The sequence below is a fragment of the Cnephaeus nilssonii genome, assembly GCF_951640355.1.
Source record: "Cnephaeus nilssonii genome assembly, chromosome: 16".
Lineage (NCBI taxonomy): Eukaryota > Metazoa > Chordata > Mammalia > Chiroptera > Vespertilionidae > Cnephaeus > Cnephaeus nilssonii.
Window position 1 is genome coordinate 31,808,396 of NC_137087.1, and position 13,820 is coordinate 31,822,215.

A 13,820-nucleotide genomic window follows, 5' to 3' on the forward strand; every position below is an offset into this window, starting at 1 on the left:
AGGGTTGCCCCCGGCAACAGGGGAAGCAAAGCTTTCCGCACACCCTGGCCAGGCCCAGGCCTCCACTTGAGGCTACAAAGTTTCAATTATAACCCCAACAGAAATGGCTGCCGGCCGCGGAGGGAGCCCCAGGCTTGGCTCCGCTCCAGGCTACAAAGTTTCAATTGTAGAAGGAAAATAAATTCCAGATACCAGGGCCTCCTCTTGGGTTGCCAGGGGGCGTGGCTGGCCTGCAAACCACCACAGGCCCCTCACTCAGGCCGCCCCACGCCCCAAGGGAACCCCGCCCTGATCAGGGACACCCTTCAGGGCAAACCAGCGGGCCCCCACCCCTGTACCAGGCCTCTATCCTACCTAATAAAAGAGTAATATGCAGATTTCTCATCACTGCTACAGACAATATAGCTGCCCCCATGTGGTCAAAGATCCTGCCCCCATGTGGACACAAGATGGCCACCACAAGATGACCAGCAGGAGAGGGCAGTTAGGAGGCACCCTGCCTGCAAGGGAGGGCAGTTGAGAGGGACCAAGCCTGCCAGGGAGGGCAGTTGGAGGTGATCAACCCTGCAGGAGAGGGCAGTTAGGGGTGACCAGGCCGGCAGAGGAGGGAAGTTGGGGGCAAAGAGGCTGGCAGGGGAGCAGTTAGACATCAATCAGGCTGGCATGGGAGTGGTTAGGGGGTGATCAGACTGGCAGGCAGAAGTGGTTAGAGGCAATCAGGATGGCCGGCAGGCAAGCAGTTGGGAGCCAGCAGTCCTGGATTCTGAGAGGGATGTCCGATTGCCCGTTTAGGCCTGATCCTGATCGGGCCTAAATGGGCAGTCGGACATCCCTCCAGGGGTCCCAGATTGGATAGGGTACAGGCTGGGCTGAGGGACAACCCCCCTCCGTGCACGAATTTCGTGCACCGGGCCCCTAGTTGTAAATAATACTGCTGTGAACATAGGGGTGCATACATTCTTTCTGATAGGTGTTTCTGGTTTCTTATGATATATTTTTAGAAGTGGGATCACTGGGTCAAATGGAAGTTTCATATTTATTTTTTTAGGAAACTCAATACTGTTTTCCATGTGGCTGCACCAGTCTGCATTCCCACAAGCAGTGTACTAGGGTTCCCTTTTCTCCACATCTTAGCCAGCACTTGTCCTTTGTTGATTTGCCATTGGTAGCCATTCTGACAGGTGTGAGGTGATACCTCATTGTCATTTTAATTTTCATATCTCTGTTGATCAGTGACTTTGAGCATTTTTTCATATGTCTCTTGGCCACCTGCATGAACACAATGTACTTTGGAGAAGGCCAGTTTGTTTCTGAATCAGCAATTCTGTTGCTAATGCTACAGTTTGCACAAGCGTTGAAAAGTTGAGTTTTGAGTAAACCAAATCTTCACTCCTAACAAATTGTTAAAGAACTCCCACAAATTAGTAAACATTAGTCACATTGTGAAAAACTGGTAAAATGGAAGAAAAGTGGCTGTAAAAATATCCAAGGTAATTGTTTAACAAGGTACAATGGTGCATCTTTTGCAATGTATTTGATATTTGAACTGCATGAATTATTTCAAGTGTTGAAAATATTTTTTATAATTCTCATTCCAATAATCTGTTATTTTATTTTATGTTCCCATAAGTCTCATGAAAAATAAATTATTAAGAACATGGAAAAAGTCAACACAAGTAATTTTTTGTTAGCTCAGGAATGAAAAAAACAACACATTACAGTTATCTTTTATTACAAATCTCTGTTTTTAGGAATTCAAATAGCAGTGCTTCTGGGAGTGATTATATTTATCAGAATTTATTGAATTAAGTAGTGGCTACATATGCTTAGTGATAACCTACTTGTTCCAAGAATAAATTAACTTTCTATAAGAACAATCACCCTCTGCTAAGGAATACAGATTATTTCATATTTGTGCATAATTGTATTGATTCTGTTGGTAGGGACTCCATTACTCAGCCCTTGCCTATTCATTTTGTGAGGTACTAGAAGGTGAGGAAAAGTAGACAATTTATTTGCTGTACTCTCTCCCCATTACGCAAGAATATTTTTATATGTGAGTTCCTAAGTTTGGCAGAGCTTGCTGTTTTCTCTGAACATATTTTTTCTGAGGTAAAACCATCATTATAATTTAGAAGGAAAATAAATTTCAGTGTTTCAATTTAGAAATAACAGAATTGGATGACCTGAATGAAATGGATAAAACTATCTTCCTATAAGCCTCCATCTATGAGGCCCTAGATATGCTGGAGCAAAGGAACAAATAAATGTTTGCAGATAAATGAGGGGCTTCCTCCACTTTCAGAAGGCGTATCAATAGGTACACTCCATCGTTTGATGGGACAATGTACAACCAAAACAAAACAAAACAAAAAAGCTCCTGGGAGTTTTGGATACAATGGCCATGTAATCCAGGACTAAGTTGGAAAGGAGAGCTTTATTAATAAATAGAAATAAGTCAGAGCTGCCAACTGTTCCATGTTGCCTTTCCTGTAGGCAACTAGGAGATTTAGGGACATTTGCAAGCCTGGTGATGAGATGCATAAATGCCATTTGTGCCATAAACTAGGCACTCAGTACATGCCTTTTAGTTTAAGCACAGACATTTAATTTGGGCTGACTACATTTAATTCTGGGCTTCACCACTTCCTGGATGTTCAACTTTGGTCAAGTTATTTGACATTTTCCTACTTCAAACTTCTTACTGAATCATGGGGATAAGGATAGTACTGATCTCCTGGTATCATGTGGCAGTTTTGTAAGATGGTTTACATAAAGCACGTAGAACAGTGCAAAACATCCATTAGTGAATCCACAATAGTTACCTCTACCAGAATACTTTTTGTTGGTGTTTGTGTTATTATTGGTTATGGTTCTGCAATAAGAGCTTTAGAAGGAGAATCTAGGATCCAAACTGACCTCATAATGAATCTCTCTGTTTTCACTTTTACCACTGTCACTGTTCCACTATTATTTACTAGGACTTGCTCTTCACTACAAAACAGCCAGAGTAAATCTTTTAAAACCTTCCAATGCCTATCCATCCTACCTGAAGCAAAATCCAAGTCTTGACCTGCAAGTCCTGTGTATAAAAACTAGACCTAGATATCTATTTTCTTATTCCTCTTTTCCTTGCTCAACCCCTGCCCATAACACCATGTCTTAGAGCTTTATAAAACTTACTAAGTTCACAGACCTACAGGGCCTTTGCACTTGAAGTTCTCTCAGACTGGCATTCTCTCCATCAGATCCCCAACATAATCACTACATTCAGGTCTCTTATTTAATTCCCATCTGAAAAAGGACTTCCTGAGCCCCTTTTGACTACAGTTTCTTTTTCTGCTTTATTTTTCTTTGGGACATGTGCGACACTATCCAATATTATGTACCTGTGTATTTTCTGTCTCTAGTGATAGAATGTAAGTTAGTTTTCCAAATAAACTGTGCAGTTTTTCAAATGTGCTAGAAAAAGTAGTTTATGTGAGGAAAGTATAAGTAATTTATATGGGAGTTTTTTTCATCACATGCAGCAAAGCTGTTTGAACCCTCATCCCAAATCACCCGTATTGCAAATCTGCTTCCTCATACGTTGTTGAGCATCATGTTCAGAGAACTTGGAACATGGTCGATGCAATAGATATTTGTTGTCTCTGCCAGCTAAATGAAAATGGCAATTAGCTCTGTAATAATTCTAAAGGTTTCAATAAGCCCAACAGGCATTTTAATAAGATGCAATTGTTTTCCACCAGGTCTTCTGTGTTGAAAATCAGGACTTGGCTCCCAAAGGAGAGAAAAGCAATGAAATGTAGTTGATTTAAATGACTCTCTACTGAAAATTGCTTTTCCTCTCACTGTCTGTCTTGCAGACTTTAGGGAAAAAAATAAGTAAAACTAAAAAGTACAATATTGTAAATTTAGCAGAACAAAGACACTTTTAAGGGTTGAGACTAGGGAGGCTAATAAAAATTTTTTTTAATGGATCATCTTCTGGTTATTGGTTCTAATATTGCCCAGTTTAGGGTTATTGGATATTACCATCTGTTGTTTGTTTGACAGTTTGTGGGGGAAAAACAAAACATTCACTCCAGTGTTTCTTGAGTACACATTTGAAAACCATTATAAATATTTGTGTTCTGGCTAGTGAGCTCAAGAGAGACAGCAGCATTTTCATACTGAGTAGCTGTCTTTCAGAGAGCACATGCCAATGACAGTGTTAATGTAGACATCACTCTCCTGTTAGAGAAGACACTGTCATCCAGAGGTGAACTGGCTCTCTGGCCATCTGCCTGCCACAAGACATTTCCTGGCATCCATTCCCTACAACACATGTATTCCCATATGTGCGCTTGGAACCCTGTTCCTGGCATGTCGAAAAGTCCAACCAGAGTCTTCTTAGTGTGTTTTCAGTAGGGGAAAGCAAGTAGCTTTTGTCTCAAGAAACAAATTCTGGTGACTGTCTTGTGTTTGTGAGTCCTGAGTCTGCATCAAGGTCAGTAGAAAGGAATGCTACCATTAGTTAGTTACACCGTCTACAGAAGAAGGGCAGTCATATACTTAGTTTATATCTGCTTTCTATGGAACAAATTAGCCTGTATTTTATGATTTATCAAATGGGAAAAATGAGGACACTTCCATGTCTTCCTCTTATATTTTTTACTATGGATTTTAAGATTGTGTCCTCACATGCTTAAAATCTTGTAGACTACTTGTAAAATACCAGTGAAAATTATAGCTCATACTTGACTTTTTTACCCCAACGTTGCCATTTTGTTTTAAATGTAAACCAAATTTGATTTTATCAATCCCTTTATTCCATATTTCATATATATGCCTGTGATTTCACATACTGCTTCAATAGATCCAAAATTGCTTGTTTGGGTGGGCTAATCTCCTTTCAATTTTTTGTTTGTTTCTGTTGTGTCTTGCCATTTTATATTCTACTCATACATCCACTGTTTTAAATTCGGGTTGAATATGTTAACTTTTATGTGATTAGTCATATTTTTATTAAAGTATCTATACTAATAAAAGGGTTTATATGCTAATGAGATCAGATGTCTTCCAGACGACCATCCAGATGTCCTTATGATAAAGCCGGGCCCGGGCAAGCCGCTTGCCCATGGTGCCCTGCGGCTGCGGCCAGCCTGGGCAAAGCTGCCCCAGGTCCCGGGTGCCTGCAGCTGGGCAGAGGGAGGGAAGCCCGGTCCTGGGTGCCTGCGGCCAGCTGGAGGAGGGAATCCTGGGTCCCAGGTGTGGGGCCGAGGCAGAGGTGGTTAGGGGTGATCAGACTAGCAGGGGGGAAGTTAGGGGTGATCAGGCAGGCAGGCAGAGGGGTTAGGGGCGATTAGGCAGGCAAGCAGGCAGGAAAGCAGTTAGGAGCCAGTGGTCCCAGATTGTGAGAGGCATGTCCAACTGCCGGTTTAGGCCTGATCCCACAAGGATCGGGCCTAAACCGGCAGTCGGACATCCCCCATGGGGTCCTGGATTGGAGAGGGTGCAGACAGGGTTGAAGGACCCCCCCCCCCCCCCCGTGCACAAATTTCATGCACTGGGCCTCTAGTATTAATATAAGGAAAAATTTCCACAAAACAATATAGGGTGATGAAAAGCTCTCACATATCATATCTACAGATTGATTACCTTATTTAGTCAATAAATATTAATGGAGTCTATAATAAGGAAATTAGGTTCTCTGCTGTCTCTCTTCTAGGCTCCTGTGATACAAATACAAGAAGATAAGGTCTCTACAATAAAGGGGTAAACATTTTAAATACTAATGTAGGGTATACAGAAAGAAAAACTAACTCTATAAAGACATCAGGCAATGTTTTACTGGAGAGGGATAATCTGTCATGGAATTTGATTCTTAGTTGAAAGCTGTACGTGCTCACTGAAAATTTTAAAACTGAGATTATGGTGGACTTACATGTTCAAGAAACCACTGAAGATAACAGGCTATAATAGTAGGGTCTAATATGTTATAGAGCAGTGGTCGGCAAACTCATTAGTCAACAGAGCCAAATATCAACAGTACAACAATTGAAATTTCTTTTGAGAGCCAAATTTTTAAAACTTAAACTTCTTCTAATGCCACTTCTTCAAAATAGACTCGCCCAGGCCGTGGTGTTTTGTGGAAGAGCCACACTCAAGGGGCCGAAGAGCCGCATGTGGCTCGCGAGCCGCAGTTTGCCGACCACGGTTATAGAGAATATTGTGCTTCCTCATGTTTTATGTGGTTAGTGCACTATGTAACATTTCTATAATATCATTATCAATTTCATATTGTGACACAAAAAAGAACATATTAAATTATATGTGATGATTAGCCAAGATGATTGGGGTTAGGATTTACCAGACACAAAGAATATTTAAATTGTGTAAATAGGGCATTTTCAAAATAGAATGTTTTCATGTTTTGAGGGGAAAAAAGTGGGTGATATTATTTCCACCCATACATTTTCTCCCTGTGTATTTTCTATGAGATTTTGGGTTAAATGAATATCTATTTTTCGTTTGTTTATTTTCCACGGGAACAAATAAGGGCATATCTGAGCTGCTGAACCATGCTCAGTCATAGGCACAAAGTAGGTAAATGAGGCAAAACAATATCTACTACCTTCTTGCTTTCTGTATCTTCTCTTTCCCATTTCTTCATATTCTAAGAACTGTCCATTGACATACACGATAAGAATTAGTGGAGGCATTTGGGTACTTCTTCTGTAGACCAGAGACCACAGTAATGGGTGGAGAGTGCCTTCCGATGCACTTGTGAGGTGAGTTTGTTTTTGCTCTTTCTTCAAAGTAACAGGTGGGGAAAGCCCCAGTTAACCTAGGCATCCAGCTGCCTGCCATCTTTTCCACAGTTGTCTCCTTTGTTCTATTTTCTTCTGTGTTGGGCCTTAAGAAATGACAACTTGGGTCGAACAGGGATTTTTATTTCTGGTTTCTGGCTCATTATATCAATTATTATTTAACAATCTCTGCATTAGTGGACTTTAATATATGGTATATATCAATACACATGCGTTTAAATCCTGTCACAGCAACTTGGAATCCATAAGAAAGTGATAAATTTACCCAGGGACTGAGAGAACTGGAAAAAGGAAATACAACCTCTAGAATTTTATGATGGCACCCCTGTGGATATTCTTCCACAGGCATTTACACAGAAGATGTAAGACTTTTCTTGGAAGCCTGGGAACAATAAAGAGACAGTACTAATATACTTTGATAGTGGGAATATGGCAGTGTTTGATGGTATGTTAGACAAGGTGTAGATTTATAAGCATTGAAAGTAAATTTTTTGAGTCTTTTCTGTTATAACCCTGGGCATGCAGGGAAGAAAAATTGCATACTGTTCAAAGAAGAGTCTTCAAAACTCTAAATCCAGTATCATTTATTGGGTTGCATGAAGCTCTTCAAGAACAAGTATTTTTAACCTTTGTGTTTCTAAGACATAAACAATTCTGTTAGGTTTTCCTAATTTTAAAATTTTATGCAAGAGCAAGCTACCATTTCATAAAATGAGGTAGAATAGTATAATTTGGTACAGCATTTGTTATCAGGTGGTTCATTTTTCACCGACAAAGATACCAACAGGATAGGAAAGCCATTAGTAGCTCTGAGTTTAAGATCAGAGAAAACTGGATTCAGGTGTGATATTTCCTGCCTCTGATTACTCAGTCTCCTTTATGCTTCATTTAATGTAACATGAAAAAAAAAGGATGAAGAGAGAAGGCACCTACTTCACAGGGCTGTAGTTGGAAGTAGGTGTGAACATCTATGAAGTGCTTAGAACAGTGCTGGGATGTTACCAATGTCCTTAGCTTTTACTGTGAGCCACCCTATTTCCTCAGTTATAAAATAATCACAGTAGTATTCTCTCTTCAAAGGTAAGTTTAACATGAAGCTCCTCAAGTGGAAGTGTCAGAACGTTTTACTCTCATTTGATGCCCTGCCAAACCAAATTAGGTTCTGAGGTGAAATGTACACCTGTGTGCATGCATGTGTGTGTGCACAGATGCGTGTGTGTGTTTGTTTCTTTTAATACTGTATTAAAATAGTATTTATCTTATTAGTTGTCTTGATTAGTGAGTGATTGGTGGATCTCAAACTTTGTGATCAAGGTGAGTGCCTCACTCATTTTGCCCAATTTTGGCCCTAATCTCGCAGACCCATCCAAAGACTGGAGGAAAGTGGTCGATGAATGCCAATAAGGCAAAGAATATTTATGATTAGTCATCAGGGCAAAAAAAAAAAAAAAACCTACCTTAATTTTTCTAAAATCTTACAGTTCCTACAAAGAAGAAACTTGATAGAGAATTTACCAATTTTTATAACAATAAACACAATTTATAGTGGCGAAGCTAAGGAAACTTCTGAACTATCAACAGCAACAATAAAAAGATTAATCATAGTAACTAGAAGACTTAATTATCTTCCAATTATCACCAGAGATATTAATAATATAAAGCTTATCTCCTATTAAGAAGCAATCAAAGATGATGAAGCCTAAACTTGTAAGAAAAATAAATATTATAGATCTGTATCATGTGTGCTTATCTACTTTAAAAATACAGTTCTGGAAATAGTGATGAAGCTAGTGGCATACACCAACTATTGAAAAGTATAATTAGTCATCATTTGTTTTCTCATGGCAAATAAATATCCACATATTTTAAAGCAGCATATAAGTTATTTATTTATTTATTTATATTGTTTAAAGTATTACACATAGTAGTACATATATCTCCTTTTTTTTCCCATTGACCTTCCCCCAGCCTCCCCTACCCCCTGTCACATGCCCTCATCCCACCGCCCTCAGTGTCTTGTGTCCATTGGTTGTGCTTATATGCATGCATACAAGTCCTTCGGTTGATCTCTTTCCCCCCCTCCCCAACACTCCCCAGCCTTCCCGCTGTAATTTGACAGTCTGTTCAATGCTTTACTGCCTCTGTATCTATCTTTTTGTTCATCAGGTTATAATTGACATTAAATATTATATAAGCTTTGGGTGTACAGCATAGTAGTTATACATTTATATAACTTACAAACTGATCTTCCTGCGAAGTCTAGTACCCACTGATACCATACTTAGTTATGACAATATTATTGGCTATATTCTTTATGCTGTACTTTGCTTGCCTGTGACTGTTTTGTAACTGCCACTTTGTGCTTCTTGAACTCTTTACCTTTTTCACCCAGTTCTCCAAACACCCTCCCATCTGTTACTTTTGTTCCTAATTTCTCATTTGTAAAATTTAACTTAAATGGAGTCTGAAAATGTATATGTTTAAGCCCTACAAAAATGGAACCGCCTCTCTACCTACTACGTTGAGCTGCTAATGTATATAGGTCAGTGACACAGGTTGTGTTCAAAACAAACGCATTCTGATATGTTGAAGCTTTGGTACTTACCTACACTATTGTAAATATGCAGGGAAGCAAAGAACTTGAAAATATTGATATAATTTATCAATCATAGTTTGTATGTTTATGAAAAAGGCACATGTACCCTATCTCTTCATTGGAAAGCATAATATAATTACATTGTATTTTCTTGTCAATATTTTTTCTGGAATGAATTAAGATTGGCTAAGTAGAAGTAGAAAGAAATGATATTAGCTTCATGAGAAAGGTGGGTATTTGTCAGATATATTTTATGCTATATGTAGTATTTTCCATAAACATATTTAGTTATTTATTTAAAAATTTCCAACAAACATTAAGCAAATACTTTTTTAAAGCCCTTTTACATAAAATGCTCACATTTTCTCTTTTCTGAGCAAATTTTACCATTTGTATATATACAAAATTAATAGATCTCATTAATTGGGGGGGGGGGCTGAATTGATGACATGGAGCTTTAACTGCAAATGCAGATTTGTCTATCTATTTGAACACCATGATACAATCAATGATCCTCATTAAACTTCAGATTCAACAGACTTTCCTTTCCTAAACTATATATAGCCTATCTTACAGGAACTAAAATAAGTTTTTAAAGAAACAGAGGAGCAGGGTATTTCAGTAATATTTGCAATACAATGTATAGTTTCTCTCAAAAGCTATATAATAAAAATATAGCTTATAAAGCCAACAAAGCAGAACATGAAAATCTATTTATTGTCTTGAAAAAAATTTTTAATGATTCAACCAGGGAAGACTAATTTTAACATGATTTCTTTCAAATTTAAGGACACATTTTATAGTAAAGGAATCAAAGCAAAGGATAAAAGAATGTCACACTATTACGTCCAAAAAGACTGAGCAAGTACGTGGTAAGTAGTGTCGGCATCAAAAGGAATGTCAGTACACTCTAAGGAACAAAACAGTTCATGCTAATGAGCAAATCCTCTCATGTGGAACATGGTGATTGGAAAAAGTAACTTCAGGAAAGCCATGATGAGATTCAGAATGTGAATGCATATTTGGGTACATGTCTCCGTGGGATTGTCATTCCTCTCATTGCACCAGCTGGGTATATTCAGTAAGTTCTTCTTGATGTGCTGAGACTACCTTCCTTATCATAGAATGATTTCTGAGAGGAAAATTGTAAACCTTTTCACACATTAGGGTACTCATGGACCTTGATAATGATTTCTTGGCCATCACTTGAATTTTTTTTAGAAAACTTATTTTGGCAGCAGATGATACTGCCACAAAGTATGCTTTCTTATGAGGTTAGAGGACATTCACTTGCATTAGCAAGGCATAGGGAAAGGGGAATAGAAAAAGTACGTAATCTAGAAAAATATATAGTTTTTCTTTCCCTGTGGAGGAAAAGAAAAACTAATTGATCTTAGTCACATGGCATGTGTTTGACATTTACATGTATTAAATTTATCACTTCCCAAAAGCACTCATAAGTCACACAATAAAGAGAGTTGATCCCTCTGTCTTGGGTGATCTCTTGCTATAATTTTCCTATGGTATATAGTCTCCTTTATATCTGTGCATTTACTTCATAGTGAAACTGAGAAATGTTAAAAAAAATGAAACACTTTACCTAAAATAAAAATCAAACTCACACATATAAAACACTTTACTTAAAGAACTCTGTGTTATTACTGAAACTTAAGAAAATAGCCTTCAAAATCATGGACATTATAATATCTGGAATTCTTTTAAAACAGGAGAAAAATATAAAAGCTTTGTTTTTTAACTCTACTATCACTTCTAAGAATGAGAAAAAAGAATTTCAATTTATTTTTAATTTAAACTAATAGGAAATTATTGTGTTAAACAAAACATGACAACAACAACAAAAAATACCTAAAAATCTTTTTTAGAAGAAATGGTTTATTAGGCCATTGCTAGCAAGAAAAAGGCAGGTCTTGGGCGTGCAGTTTTCTTACTGAATCCCGATATTAGAGTCTATCTGCTGCACTGGCTGAAAGATGCTTGAGCAGAAGTTTGCAGTATAGAATGGGGGTCTATTAGGGAACTGGCAAATCCAGAGTGTGGGCAAACTCATGTTCTAAGACCCAACTACCTGATGGCATGTAGGTTACAGGTTATATAGGGCAGATCACACACAAGAAACAACAAGCTAATTTAGGGTTTAGGGTAGTGCTGGGGCCTGATTGGTTGGTGGTGAGGTAAGGGTAATAAATCACTTCTTCAGGCCTTGAGGGACAGCTCTATGGTCTGCTCTGGAGTCCCTCTGGTTTCATGGAAAAGTGGTCAGGAGTCCTTCCACCTTAGGGCTCAGGAGCTGAAACCTATCTTAATAGATGTTCTTCAGCTTGCCAGAGGTCCAGACCTTGTGACCATTAGTCAGGTCCCCACTATTATCCTCTGCCTCAAGGGGTTGCTGACTATCCAGGGGAGAAACTAGATCTATGAGGGGGAGGAGAGAGAAAGAGAGAAAGAGAGAGAGAGAGAGAGAGAGAGAGAGAGAGAGAGAGAGAGAGAGATGACTTCTAAAGCTAGGATTCAAATGTAAATTTAATCAAAGTCATAAGGACCCTTGGTTTCACTAAGAACCAGCACCAGCAAGGGTAGGTAGAAAAGACAATCATGTAATCATGTTCAGGGCCCTGCAGTTGCGATCCTTCATGGAAGCAGTTGGGGAAGAAAGATGTAAGTTGTTTTAAAAGAACTGACATTGGCTATAGATAAAGGGGGTGGAGGAAGATGGCATGGGGCTAGTTCAGGGATAGGTGCACAGTCCCTAATGAAGAAATGTCCACTCCAATGGATTGGTTGTAGGTAACCGATTAGAAAGTCCACGTGTAAACAAGAGTGGAGGCTCCCACGGCAGGCGGGGTGGCACCTGGCTGTTCTCTTTTAGATAATTGTGGAAATAGTCACTTGGAAGTTAATTTAAAGTCCTAGTATACATTAGAAATGCCAGCTGTCTTTTGTTGGCTTTGCCCTGCAGTTGTTAACTGATTAACTTCTCTTGTATCTTCTTTCTACCCTCTGGCTCACCATAATTTAATTTAGTTCATCTCAGAATTTTCTCATTGTCAATGGAATATGAGTTAAAGACCAAAAATATGAACAAGGAAGATAAGGTGCACTAATTGAATTTATTTTCTCATGTAAGATTTTGAGAGTGGCATTTCCTTATTATATTCGTTATCATGAATTTTTAAAATATAATATGAAGTACCTTGCATGTCCTAAATGCATTGGACCTAATCAAACCATTAAACAATATTTTTTAAAAAATTAGTGCTTGCATATACTTAATTGTGTCCTTGACGCTGTCAGAAAAGCCTGTGTTTTAGTTACTCTAGTTGTGTAACAACCTAAAAACATCATGACTTAAAGCAAGAACAAAAAAATTATCTCTCAGGAATTTTGAAAGTTCTCAGCTATCCGTTCTGTCACAGGGTCTCTAATACAGCTCTAGTGAGACAATAGGCGGAGCTAAATATTGTGTGGGTGCAGCAACTGAGAGAGGTGTCCAGGTGTATCTTTTTATGTAAGTAATCTCACAGATTCTTCCTCTAGTCTATCTGGGAGGCCTAATTTGGACTTCCTGACAGCATGGCCTTAGTCAGACTGCTTACATGGCAGTTTAGGATTTGTGTGAGGATTTCAAGATTATCAACTAGTTTCATGAGTCACACAGTGTCACTTCCACTGGACTCAGAGTAACAAACCAGCATAGATTCAAGGAGAAGGATCCTACACTCTTAATAGGAAGAGTTCCAAAGAGATATTATAAGAGGAACATGTATGATGAAAGATACTGATGTGGCTATCTCTGGAAAGCACAATTTGCCACCATGAGTAATCACTACATAATTTTACTGAACAGACCCTATTATAATTCTTCAATTTCATTCTTATGCTGAATGGAGACTTGTCATAATACTTTTTGAGCTAGATATTAATCAATGCATTATGATGGATAGGTAGATTAAAATAAACAAAAATAACCTAGACTACATGGATAGATGGATGAATTAAAAAAAGGAAAAATGGAATGCGAATTATACCTTTGGAATAACAGCTCTGTATTAAGTTGTATGCTAGAAACTAGGCAGATATAAATAGGAATGAAACATTGTCCCTTCCTTGATATGGTTTACTATCTTCTGAGGTATTTAAGCACATCATTATAATTCAAGACAATAAAATGTATGATTTTAACATATGAATATAAAGTGAATTGTAATATTAGTAATAGATATAGATAAAGCTAATAAAATGAAAAGATCTTCAGGTGTTAGTGTCATTGTGTGAGTGTTTTAACTCTCTCAGTAACTTTAGCATTTCAAGTATGGAAATGGGATGATGAACATGCTTTCTAAGAATACCTCATGTTAATGAAATATGTGGGTCTCAAAGTAACCTCAAAGGCA